Source organism: Callorhinus ursinus, unplaced genomic scaffold, assembly GCF_003265705.2.
Source record: "Callorhinus ursinus isolate GAN/ISIS: 27379988/994484 unplaced genomic scaffold, GSC_fseal_2.0 scaffold8, whole genome shotgun sequence".
Taxonomy (NCBI): Eukaryota; Metazoa; Chordata; class Mammalia; order Carnivora; family Otariidae; genus Callorhinus; species Callorhinus ursinus.
The window spans coordinates 53825754-53839194 of record NW_027397070.1 but is presented as its reverse complement, the minus strand read 5'-3'; positions in this window follow the sequence as shown (position 1 = coordinate 53839194).

Here is a 13441-nt window from a genome sequence, read left to right as displayed (position 1 = left end):
TAAGCATTAAATACATCATGTACATAAAATGAATGTGGAGGGAGGTGGTAAAAATTTGGTGCTTTTAGAATTATACAAACTTAAGCAATCATTAACTTAATATAAACTGCTATACACATAGGATGTTATATATAAACCTCATGTGTAATGACAAATAAAAAAACCTATAATAGATACACAAAAAATAAAAAGAAAGGAATCCAAACATAACACTAAAGGAAGCCATCAAACCACAAGGGAAGAGAGCAAGGGAAGGAAAAAGAACAGAGAAGAACTATAAAAACAACCAGAAAATAATTAACAAAATAGTAATGCATACATATCTACCACTAATTACTTTAAATGTAAAGGGACTATATGTTGCAATCGAAATATACAGGGTGACTGGATTAACAACAACAACAAGACTTATTTATATGCTGCCCCCAAGAGACCCCCCTCAGACCTAAAAACATATACAGACTGAAAGTGAAGGGACGAAAAAGTTATTCCATGCAAAGGGAAGCAAAAAAAAGGGGGGGGGGAATGAAAAGAAAAGAAAATGCCAGAATAGCAATACTTATATCAGACAAAAATAGACACTAAAATAAAGACTGTAGCAAGAGACAAACAAGGGCATTATATAATAATCAATCCAACAAAAGGATATAACAATTATAAATATCTAGGACCTAAATACATATAGCAAACATTAACATACACAAGGTGAGAAATTGACAGTAATACAATAATAGTAGGGGACTTTAATACCCACTTACATCGATGCATATATGATCCACACAGAAAATCAACAAGGAAACTGGCTGTGAATGACACATGAGATGAGATAAACTTAACAGATACACACAGAACATTTCATCCCAAAACAGCAGCATACACATTCTTTTCAAGTGCACATGGAAGACTCTCAAGGATGTATCACATACTAGGCCATCAAACAAATTTCAATAAATTTAAGAAGACTGAAATTATACCAAGCATCTTTTCCAACCACAATAGTAAAAAACTAGAAATTAATCAAGAAAAAATAAAACATATGAAGGCTAAGAAACATGCTACTAGATAGCCAATGTGTAAACAAAGAAATCAAAGAAGAAATCAAAAAATACAGAGAGACAAATGGAAATGGAAACATGGAAACACAACAATCCCAAATCTTTGGAACATAGCAAAAGCAGGTCTAAGAAGGAGGTGTATAGTGATACAGAGCTACCTTGAGAAACAAGAAAAATCTCAAGTAAACAGTCTAACCTCATACCAAAAGGACCTAGAAAAAGAAGAATAAGAGAAGCCCAAAGTTAGTAGAAGGAAGGAAATAATAAAGATTAGAGAGGAAATAAATGAAATAGAGACTTTAGAAAACAATAAAAAAGATCAATGAAACCAATGAGCTGGCTCTTTTAAAAGGTAAACAAAACGGATAAAACTATAGCCAGACTCATGAAGAAAAACAGAGAAAGGACTCAAATAAATAAAATTAGAAATGAAAAGATAAGAAATAACCATTGACACCATACAAATACAAAGGATTATAATAGAATACTATAAAAAAGTATATGCCAACAATTTAACAACCTAGAACAAATGAGTAAATTCCTAGAAACATACAAAATTCCAAAACCAAATTAGGAAGAAATAGAAAATCTGAAGAGACTGATAACTAGTAACAAAACTGAACTGATAATCAAAAAACATCCAACAAACAAAAATCCAGGAACTGATGGCTTCACAGGTGAATTCCATCAACACTCAAAAAAGAGTTAACAACTATTCTTTTCAAACTATTCCAAAAAATAGAAATGGAAGGAAAACTTCCAAATTCATTTCCTGAGGCCAGAATTACCCTCATACAAAAATCAAAGATGCTCCATAAGAAGAAAACTATAGGCCCATATCCCTGATGAATAATAGATGCAAAAATCCCCGACAAAATATCAGCAAACAGAATTCTGAACAATACAGTAAAAAAGTCATTCACCCAGATCGAGTGGGATTTATCCTAGGGATGCAAAGATAGTTCAATATTCACAAATCAATCAATGTGATACATCACATTAACAAGAATAAAAATCATATGATCATCTTAATGCAGAAAAAGCATTTGACAAAATATAGTATTGACTCAGGATGAAAACTCAACAAAGTGGGTTTATAGGGAAGAACACACCTTAACATAATAAAGGCTATATATGAAAAACTCACAGCTAACATCACACTCAATGATGAAAACCCTTCATATTCCCTAAGCTCAGGAACAAGACAATGATGTCTATTCTCACCACTTGTATTCAACAGCATACTAGAGGTCCTACTCACAGCAATCAGAGAGAAAAAGAAATAAAAGTTACCCAAATTAGTAAGGAAGTAAAACTGTCATTATTTGCCGACGACATGATACTATATAGAGAAAACCCGAGAGAAACCTTGGTGGCTCAGTTGGTTAAGTATCTGCCTTTGGTTCAAGTCATGATCTTGGGGTTCTGGGATTTAGCCCAGCGTAGGGCTACCTGCTTAGTAGGGAGTCTGCTTCTCTGTTTCCCTCTGCCCCTCTCCACCCCACCCCACCCCCTGCACATGCACTCTTTCTCTCAAATAAATACATAATCTTTTTTAAAAATCTTAAAAAGAAAAAAGAAAACCCTAAACACTCTACCAAAAAACTATTAGAACTAATAAATGAAGGCAGTAAAGATGCAGGATACAAAATTAAAACACATAATTCTGTTACATTTCCATACACTAATAACTAAGTAGTAGAGAGAGAAGTTAAGAAAACAATCCCATTCACAACTACACCAAAAAGAAAAAAAAAAAAAAGGAATGAATTTAATCAAGGAGGTGAAAGACCTGTAGTCTGAAAACTGTAAGACACTCATGAAAAAAACTGAAGATGGGGCGCCTGGGTGGCTCAGTCATTAAGCGTCTGCTTTCGGCTCAGGTCATGATCCCAGGGTCCTGGGATCAGCCCTGCATCGGGCTCCCTGCTCTGCAGGAAGCCTGCTCTCCCTCTCCCAAGGCCCCTGCTTGTATTCCCTCTCTCGCTATGTCTCTCTCTGTCAAATAAATAAATAAAATCTTTAAAAAAAAAGAAAAAAGAAAAAAATTGAAGATGACACAAACAAAATGAAAAGATATATCATGCTGACGGAGTAGAAGAATTAATATAGTTAAAATATTCACACTACTAAGGCAATCTACAGATTTAATGCAATTCCTATCAAAATACCAATAGTATTTTTCACAAAACTAGAACAAATAATCCTAAAATCTGTATGGAACAACAAAAAACCCTTGGGAAAAGTGGACAATACATGCAGGTAAATAAAACTGGATCACTATTCTACACTATATACAAAAATTAACTCAAGATGAAGACTTAAATGTAGGACCAGACCCCATAAAACTCCTAAAGGAAAACATAGGCAATAATCTCTTTGGCATCAGCCTTAGCCACATAATTATGGATATGTCTCCTCAGGCAAGGAAAACAAAAGCAAAACTGAACTATCGGGACTATGTCAAAATAAAAATCTTGTATGCGCAGTGAAGGAAACCATCCACAAAACAAAAAGGCAACCTACTGAATGGGAGAAGATATTTGCAAATTACATATCTGATAATGGATTAATATCCAAAATACATAAAGAATTTATACAATTCAACATAAAAAAAGCCCACAAATAATCTGATTAAAAACGGAGAGGACCTAAATAAACATTTTTCCAAAAAGACATTCAGATAGCCAATAGACATTTGAGAAAACAGTATTAAAATTAAAAAAAACTTTAAAAAAACAGAAATAGAAGAAGGATATGGAGAAAAGGGAACTCTCAGGCACTATTTGTGGGAATGTAAGTTGGTATGACCACTGTGAAAAACAGTATGGAGGTTTCTCAAAAAAATTAAAAGAGAAATACCATGTGATCTAGGAATTATACTACTAGGTATTTACCAAAACAAACAAACAAATAAAAACACTAACTTGGAAAAACAGAAGCATCCCTATGTTTATTCCAGCATTATTTACAGTAGCCAAGATATGGAAGCAACCCAAGTGGATAAAGAAGATGTGGTGTATATGTGTGTATGTGTATGTATATTTATATAACAGAATATTACTCAGCCATAAAAAAGAATGAGATCTTACTATGTTGGCAACAACACAGATGGACCCAGAGGGCATCATGTGCTAAGTGAAAAAAGTCAGAGAAAGATAAATACCATAAAATTTCACTTATATGTGTAATCTACAAAAACAAAATAAATGAAAAGAAAAGAAAAGAAAATGAGAAAGACTCATAAAGAGAACAAAATTATGGTTGCCAGAGGGGAGATGGGTGGGGAGATGGGTGAAATAGGCGAAGGGAATTAAAAGAGATACAAACAAATAAGTCCCCAAGATGAAAAGTATAGCATAGAGAATACTATCAGTAATATCCTAATAACATCGTGTGGTGATAGATGGCGACTACACTTATCATGGTGAGACTGAGTAATGCACAGATTTATCAAACCACTATGCTGTATGACATCTGAAACTAATGCAACAGTGTATGTCAACTATATTTTGATCATAAAAATAAAAAATTAAAAATCATTCCATTGGTCTTATTTTCATGTTTTGTTCTTTGCGAAAGTTTTTAGTTATCTCCTTTCATAACTTCAATCACTGTAACATAGTCTCCCTTGTTATAGTTCAATCATTTGAGGTTCTTCCCACTGTTTACTGTAGCTCTTGACGCCCACTCATGTTGCATCACTCCCTCGCTTGTCAAGTTAACTTAGACTCATCTTCTGCAGGACTTCTTCTGCGTGTCAATAACTGAGCATATAAAGCCCCATACTGATTTTATTTCTATTTCTCATGAGTACTCCAGGCTTATCCTTGGCCAGAGACCATTTAAATTTATTTTAAGATTTAAGGTTTTTGGTTTGGAGGTTCCCATGAATGGTGAAAATTCATACCTCAATCCCAGGAGAAGCAGAATTATAAATTTTCAGGATTGTTTTATTTTCCACCCAGACTCTAGCCTGAATAAGATAAATATCCTATACTCGAAGGCATTTTGAACGTCCTGGTTTAATACACGCTCGGTTTTAATAGTCTTCTCCAGCTCAATTAAATGTTATGCTGTCTCTACACAAATATTGAAATGCAAATCCTTATTTAGATATTATCTATCCCTCTTCTCTCCAAAAGATCTCAAGGTAATACTGGCATACTTCAAATGTAGTGTCTACTTTGTTATTATTTTTATGGAAGATTCTGTCCTGCCAGCTCAGATGAGTCAAGATGGGAGTAAAGACAGGTGAACTGATCATGGTAAGAGACAAAAATTGGATTTATTTAACTTGAATGATAGAACCAGAGGAGAATCTGGAAAATGTAAATATTTCCCCGGGGCGCCTGGGTGGCTCAGTCGTTAAGCGTCTGCCTTTGGCTCAGGTCATGGTCCCAGGGTCCTGGGATCGAGCCCCGCATCGGGCTCCCTGCTCGGCGGGGAGCCTGCTTCTCCCTCTCCCACTCCCCCTGCTTGTGTTCCCTTTCTCTATGTGTCTCTCTCTGTCAAATAAATAAAATCTTTAAAAAAATATATTTCCTCAAACACTGAAAGGGTAAAATACAGATATTACAAGAATTCTGCAGACCAAAGGAAAAGTCAAATTTACACAGATTTTATCTTAATAAACATAAAAGTTTTCTAAAAGTCATTACTCTCCTAAGATAAAATAAAACACTCCAGCAGCTACTTATTACAGAGTCATCAGTAGAATACATTCAAGAATGAGAGGTAAAGTTAATGGATGACTTTTAATTCTGTGTTATACCTCACTCTCCTTACCTTATTTCCATTTCTCCTGTTAAGATGTGTCCTGAATTTTCAACTTCATTCGAAATAGTCAAGGCCATCACAAAGGGAACTCTAAAAAGCTCATTGCTTAGGCAATCACATCTACACAGTTATCTATTAAGAGAAGTAAACCATCAGTGTTTTTAGTTTGTATAATTTTTTGGTGATCGGGGGTGAACAATTTGGCTATTAAAATTATAATATTTGTATTTATATATTCAACAAATATTTATTGATCAAGACCCTGTCCATATGCTGAAGCAATAGACTACCTACCTCATAGAGTTTATAGTCTAATTAATCTTTAAGAATAATTTTATATATTTTCTAACACAAAAAAGAGACTATGTAGGGAAATTTATTGCAAAATGCAAACACAATATGATGGTTACTCTTACCATCATTTATATTTTAGTAACTGAAGATATGTCCAATTTATCCCTTGAATAAATTATATGCCTTCTATAACATCAAAACTGTGATGTGAACTTCAGAGAGTATTAATGAATTCAACAGTATGAAACATGCATTTAAAAATATCAGGTGACACTTTGTTAATGGGATTTTAAATTGATGCAACTTCTTTGGAGGGCATTTTGGCAGTGACTTTTAAAATGCAAAATGCCTTTATCTATTGACCCAGGAATTCCATATCTAGGGACCTAACTAGAATATATTTACATATCTAGAAAAAGATGAGGTTATAAGACTTTTTTATAGCATTGTTGATATTAGAAAAAAATGGAAATAACCAAATGCCTTTCATTAGAAAAATCATTAAAAACATAAAATATGATATACCCAAATAATACAATACCACCAACTACCCTAAAACAGTATATCTAAGAAAAGCTCTCCAAAATAAATTTGTGAACACACATTTTTTTGTTATATTTACCCAAGCAACACCCCTCTTCCTACCCCAAATTTCCTACTTCCCCTACTATCCCAAGACTTAGATTATAAGGCATCCTGTTTTCATGGTTCCAGAGAAGGGTAAACACAAGAAACCAAGAAATCTACTGAAATGCCAAGATCTATGGCCTCCTTCCCAAGAGCAATGATAATAACAAGAGTTATCCCAAGATAACTGGAGTTAACCAAGAAGAGACAAGATCTAAGTCTCAATTCCCAAGTAATGCCAAAAAACATCAAAATCTTGACCTCTCCATCCCACCACCACACGTGCACACCTGGAGTGACCAAGAAGCTGCAGAAGGATTGGCTGCATAATACATCTGGGGAGATGTTGCAAAGGAAAACCCCTGCAAGCCCCAGCATAGACCAGAGAATCAGTGGAATAATTTCTGGTTAGTTCAAGTAAGCACACAAGAGAACTAAGCATCAGTGATCACTGGCACATCAAAGTAGCATGGTCAATCAGAAAAATGTTGCCTGTGCCCTCAGGAGATCCACAGAGCCAGCCTCAAAGAGGCCTGGCAAAAAGCAATGAGAGATGGCTTATTAGTAACCCGTGAAGATACTATCTCAGATGGTAAGTAGCACTATAGTGCACAGAGAATGAAGAAATTCCAGCACCTACTCCCTCCCCACATTTCATGCTGTGCACTTCCTACATCCCTGAGATGCTACTTCAGGGGAAACAACAAGCATTTGCGAAGTTTACCAAGATTTTGCTTCTGCAACAGGTGGATGTTCAAAATAACATGTAAGTGAAAAGGTTAACAAATAAAGCTACATTTCATGAAAATCTGAATTTGTGGGCTGAGATTTATAGGAACTATGTTTTGATAAGAGGGAAAACAAAAGTAAAAATGAGTGTACTATTTGCTCCCATTTACATGTCTATATATTCACAGACCATTTCCAGAAAGAAACATAAGAAAATGTTAATGGTAATTGACACGAGTTATTTAAAAATATGAAATTTTAAAAAATAGTGACTAGACATTGAAGACATTATGAATATGGGTCATTGTCAAAACACATTTAATAGCAAGTCTTTCTCTTCCAACTAGCCACAGGCAAGTTCTAACAATCTGAGTGAAAAAACACAACTCATTTTCTTGTTTGAAATGTGACATTTCTCTTGATTTTTTTTCTCTGCAGGGTAGTTGCCATTGTTTCTATCTTCAGAGTATCCTGAATTTAGGTCAATAGATCTTGACCTGCCAGAGCTATGTTCAAACAGCTCCAGAAATCAGAAATGGATTGCTTTTAATAATTTTTTTCTAAAAGCATCCTCTGTAATTGGCAATTAACCTTAGAACGTTCTCTAGTATTTAACTTTCCTTCTAAACACTGTCTTTTAAAAAGTTTGGGGTTAATTGTAATGGAAGAGACATACTGGGCCCTTAAAATGTTGCTAGGGTGAACAATTAAATGTTATTTAAAGACAGTAAGACGGTATGTCAAAGAGACATCCCCAGGACTCTATTCCTTTTCTGTATATTGGCCCTTTCTTCACTAAAGGGTTAATATAAAGCTATGGATACTTAGAAAAAGAAAATCAAGGTTCCTAATGCGGTATCTATGTGTTTCTATTCTACCTCTCTGCTCCCAAACCCACATCCACCCTCCCTTGACCATCCTCTCATTCTTTGTCCTTTTTTTTTCAAGTTTATTTATTACTGGGGGGCGGGGAGGGCAGGTAGGGGCACAGGGAGAGAAAGAGAGAGTCTTAAGCAGACTCTGCGCTGAGCGCTGAGCCCTATGTGGGACTCCATTCCACAACCCTGAGATCACGACCTTAGCTGAAACCAAGAGTCAGACCCTTAACCAGCTGTGCGACCTAGGCGCCCCTCTCTCTTTTATTTGTCCACATTCGTTTTGTACTTAGGCTTATTTGTTGCACTCATGGACAACTACTAAAAATACCTTACCCTTGGATTATGCCTAGTACCTCATAAAAAAACTTAAATATCCAACATTTCTTTTTTTTTAAGATTTTATTTATTTATTTGCGAGAGAGAGGGGGAGCAGCAGATGGAGAGGGAGAAGCAGGCTCTCCATTGAGCAGGAACCCCGACGTGGCTCCATCCCAGGACCCTGGGATCATGACCCAAGCCAAAGGCAGATGCTTAACCAACTGAGCCACCCAGGCATCCCTCAACATTTCTTTCAATGTTCATAACAGAGTCTGAGACAATCAAGGCAAGACTTTTCCTATTTATAGATGAGAAAATATATACACTTTCCCAAGATTAAATAAACTCTCAGATTCAGGTTAAGCCAGAAATCTACATCCTCATTTAGTTTTACATCTTTCAATAGCATTAGACTACCTCATTTATGGCATCTGAAATTAAATAGCCTGGTGGACACCGCTTCTGAGTCAGAAGGACCAATATATTCACAATGAGTTAGGCATGGTAGGCCCCATTAGTTGGGCTTTGAGAAATACGTCCTAAAGATCCACACCGCCTGAATCTTACTCTGAAAGCATTCCAAGGACACTAGCCTTACCATGAGTGTACTTAATAATTTCATGTACCTCTGAGAATGGTGGCAAGAGTAACTGTAACCAGGGTAAACTTTTGTTCTCCCCAGCCCTTCCAGCTGTCCAGCTCTCCTCAAGAAAGCATGCTACACATTTATTCTAAAAATCAATGCAAAATCATCTAGGTCCTTCCTGTAGGTCACTAAATATTTTTCACAGATTTAATGCCAGAGACATAGTATATGAAATATACTATAATATGAAAAATCACTCTGAAAACTATCAAGGGTTATAAATATAAGTTATGAGCTCCTTTAATTAAATAACTTTTCTAGTCAACAAATGGTAGCCTGTCACCATAAAAAGTTAACAAAGCTTACAAAATTACCAACCTTTTGTTCAAGGTTTTGGGTGAAGGTGACTATATATCAAATACTAACATTAACCCATTAACTCCAGTGAACCTATAACTAAAACTGTTAACAATAACTGTGAAAGAAGTAATTTGGGGCACCTGGGTGCCACGGTCAGTGAAGTGTCTGACTCTTGGTTTCAGCTCAGGTCATGATCTCAGGGTTGTGAGATGGAGCCCCGCAATGGACTCCATGCTCAGTGGGGAGCCTGTTTGAGAATCTCTCTCTCCTTGCCTTTGCCCCTTCCCCTGCTCACACACACTCTCAAAATAAATAAATACAATCTTAAAAAAAAGGATTTATAAAATGTGTTTTGAACATAAACCATGTCTTTTTGGACTATAATATGTGCCAGAAATACAACAATAAACATGGCACCTGCTCTCATGATGCTTATACTTACATCACAGTGGGAGGGAGAAAATTAATCAGATGATATAATCAAATGATTACAAAGGAAAGGAGTAACTTAAAGACCCAATATTCTCATCTGTACAATGAAGATAACAATTTTACCTAACTTGTAGCTTATTATAAGATTGAATAAGTTTAATGTATGTAAAATGTTTATCCCACCCAGTGTCTGACACATAGTATGCACATACAGATGCTAATCTGTTTATTATGTCAGTCCAGTCACATCTACAAATTAATGAGTATGAACTAAATGAAAATAAAATATATTGTTTATTTTAAATATTTGTTTAGATATAGCATCTCTCTGAATAAATATAGAATTTAAATATAATTTTACTTTTCTCCCTTTCTCCACAATCATTCATTCTGTCATGTGTAATATTAGTCAATCTAGTTATTTACAATTTACCACAAAGAAACTCATGGCTGGTTTATACAACACATAAAATCTGGCATAGCATTATCAAAAATACGTATGCATTACCTAGCACCTGCCACATATTTGGACACCAAATTAAATGGTGGAAATCATACAGTATGTAGCCTTTTCTGATTGGCTTAACTTAGGAATATGCATTTAAAGTTACTCCATGTCTTTTTATGGTTTGATAGCTCATTTATTTTTAGCTCTGAATAATATCCCATTATCTGGATGTACCACAATTTATTTATCTATTCTCTTACTGAAGGACATATTGGTGGCTGCCAAGTGTTGGCAGTTATGAATAAAGCTACTATAAGCATCTATGTACAGGTTTTATGGGGATACAAGTCTTCTCTACTCTTTTGGGTAAATACCAAGGATGGCAATTGCTGGATTACATGGTGAGAAAATGTTTAGTTTTATAAGAAACTGGGTGTTATATGCAACTAATGAATTGTTGAACACTACATCAAAAACTAATGATGTACTATATGTTGGCTAATTGAACATAATAAATAAAAATAAATTTATTTATTTATTTATTTATTTATTTATTTATTTATTTATTTTCTCCCCCCAAAAAGAAACTGCCAAACTGTCTTCCAAATTGGCTTTACCATTTGGGATTCCCACTAGCAATGACTGAGACCTCCTATTATTCCACATCCTCATCAACATTTTTTATTGTCAGTGTTCTAGATTTTGGCCATTCTAATAGGTGTAGAGTGGCATTTTGTGGCTTTTTAATTTGCATTTCCCTAATGACATATGATATGGAGAATCTTTTTTTTTTTTTTTTTTTTTTACTTAGGCTCCAAACCCAGCATGGAGCCCAGTGCAAGGCTTGAACTCACAAAGCTGAGATCAAGACCTGAGCTAAGATCAAGAGTCAGACAGACACTTAACCCACTGAGCCATCCTGGCGCCCCTAGAGAATCTTCTTATATGCTTATTTACCATCTTCAAATCTTCTTTGGTAAGAAGTCTGTTAAAGTCTTTGACCCATTTTTTTAATTGGGTTGTTTTCTTATAGTTGGGTCTTAGGAGTTCTTTGTATATTTTAGGTAACAGTCCTTTATCAGGCATGCCTTCTCAAGTATTTTCTCCCAATCTGTGGCTTGTCCTCTCATTCCTCTGACATTTTTCTTCACAGAGCAGAAGTTTCTAATTTTAGTAAAGTCCAGTTTATCAATTACTTCTCTCATGGATCATGCCTTTGGTGTTGTATGTAAAAAGTCATTGTCATACTCAAGGCCATCTAGGTTTTCACTTGAGTTATCTTCTAGGAATTTTATAGTTTTGTGTTTTACATTTAGGTCTATGATTCATTTTGAGTTAATTTTTGTAAAGGAATAACATCTATGTTTAGATTCATTTCTTCACATGTGGATGTCCAATTGTTCCAGCACAATTTGAAGAGACTATCTTTGCTCCATTGTTTTGCCTCTGCTCCTTTGTCAAAGATCACTTGACTATATTTGGGTAGGTCTGTTTTTGAGCTCTCTATTCTTTTCCATTGAATATTCTTTTTTTATTTTTAAAGAAAGATTTTTTTATAAAGATGTTATTTATTTATTTGAGAGAGAGAGAGCACAAGCAGGGGGAGCGGCCGGCAGAGGGAGAAGCAGGCTACCCACTGAGCAGGGATCCCGACGCAGGGCTCTATCCCAGGACCCTGGGATCATGCCTGAGTTGAAGGCAGACGCTTAACCAACTAAGCCACCCAGGTGCCCCGAGTATTTCTCCTTTTACCAAAAACACACTGTCTTGATTTTTGTAGCATTATAATAAGTCTTGAAGTCAGATAGTGCCAGTGTTTCAATTTTGTTCTTCTCCTTCAATATTGTGTTGGGTATTCTGGGCCTTTTGCCTCTCCATATAAATTTTCAGTTCACCAATATACACAAAATTACTTGCTGGGATTTTGATGAGATTGCACTGAATCATTATCAATGTCCTTTTTAAATATTTTTAATATTTTTAAATAAACTCTAGCACCAACATGGGGCTCGAATTCATCACCCCAAGATGAAGAGTTGCATGCTCTACTGACTGAGACAACCAGGTGTCCCCTCAATGTTTTTTAATAGAGAGTTACCAAATATCAACAAAATTACTATTAGTTGTTTCTTTCCTTGTGGAAGTTTAAACAAGGTTAGTCCCAAGTTTAGAACAGCAAGTTTTCATGGGACACAGTGAAACACTGTATGGCCATCCTAAATATAGTAATCCACAGTTCTTAAATTCTTTAACTCTTTGAGAGTCCTATTACTGTCATGCAAAAGAGCAATGATCCAAAACCTTAATCAATTCTATTTCTTTGAACCTGTCTTCTAATAAGCCTCCAATAATGAACTGCCAGTTATTGACTACATAGTAGTGTCATGGAGTTTTCCTCACATTGTCTTCAACACTCGTAAAGACTCTGCAAGGAAGACACTATTACCCCTATATTACCTGATACTGATTTATACCAGTAATTTGCCCAATGGTTAAATGCCCAATTGTCACTATCACAGGCAAGATACCCAACTATGACTTTACATTCTACCATATTATATCTCTGCCAAATAAAGCAAAAAGTGAAAAGTATACCTTGATACAGAGAAATTAAACCACCAAAAAAAATTCAGCCATAATTGTAAAATCCTCTGGATAATCAATCTGAGAAGGAGACATCATTCAGGATTGTTATTTTTGAAGTAGAACTTTTCACACATTGATAGCAACATGATGTAGGGAGGTGAAAAATAGATCTGATAACCTTTCATTGGTGTATTTTTCATTTAGTAATCACTAGATATTATTTACAAAAGTTTTTGGTAAGTTTTATCCCTCTATTTCCATCTTTCTTGAGTCAAAGATGTCTTTCCTTAAAATAATAAGAATTCTATCAACTAATCTCTTACAAATATTGACTGAGTTGGGTCAGTAC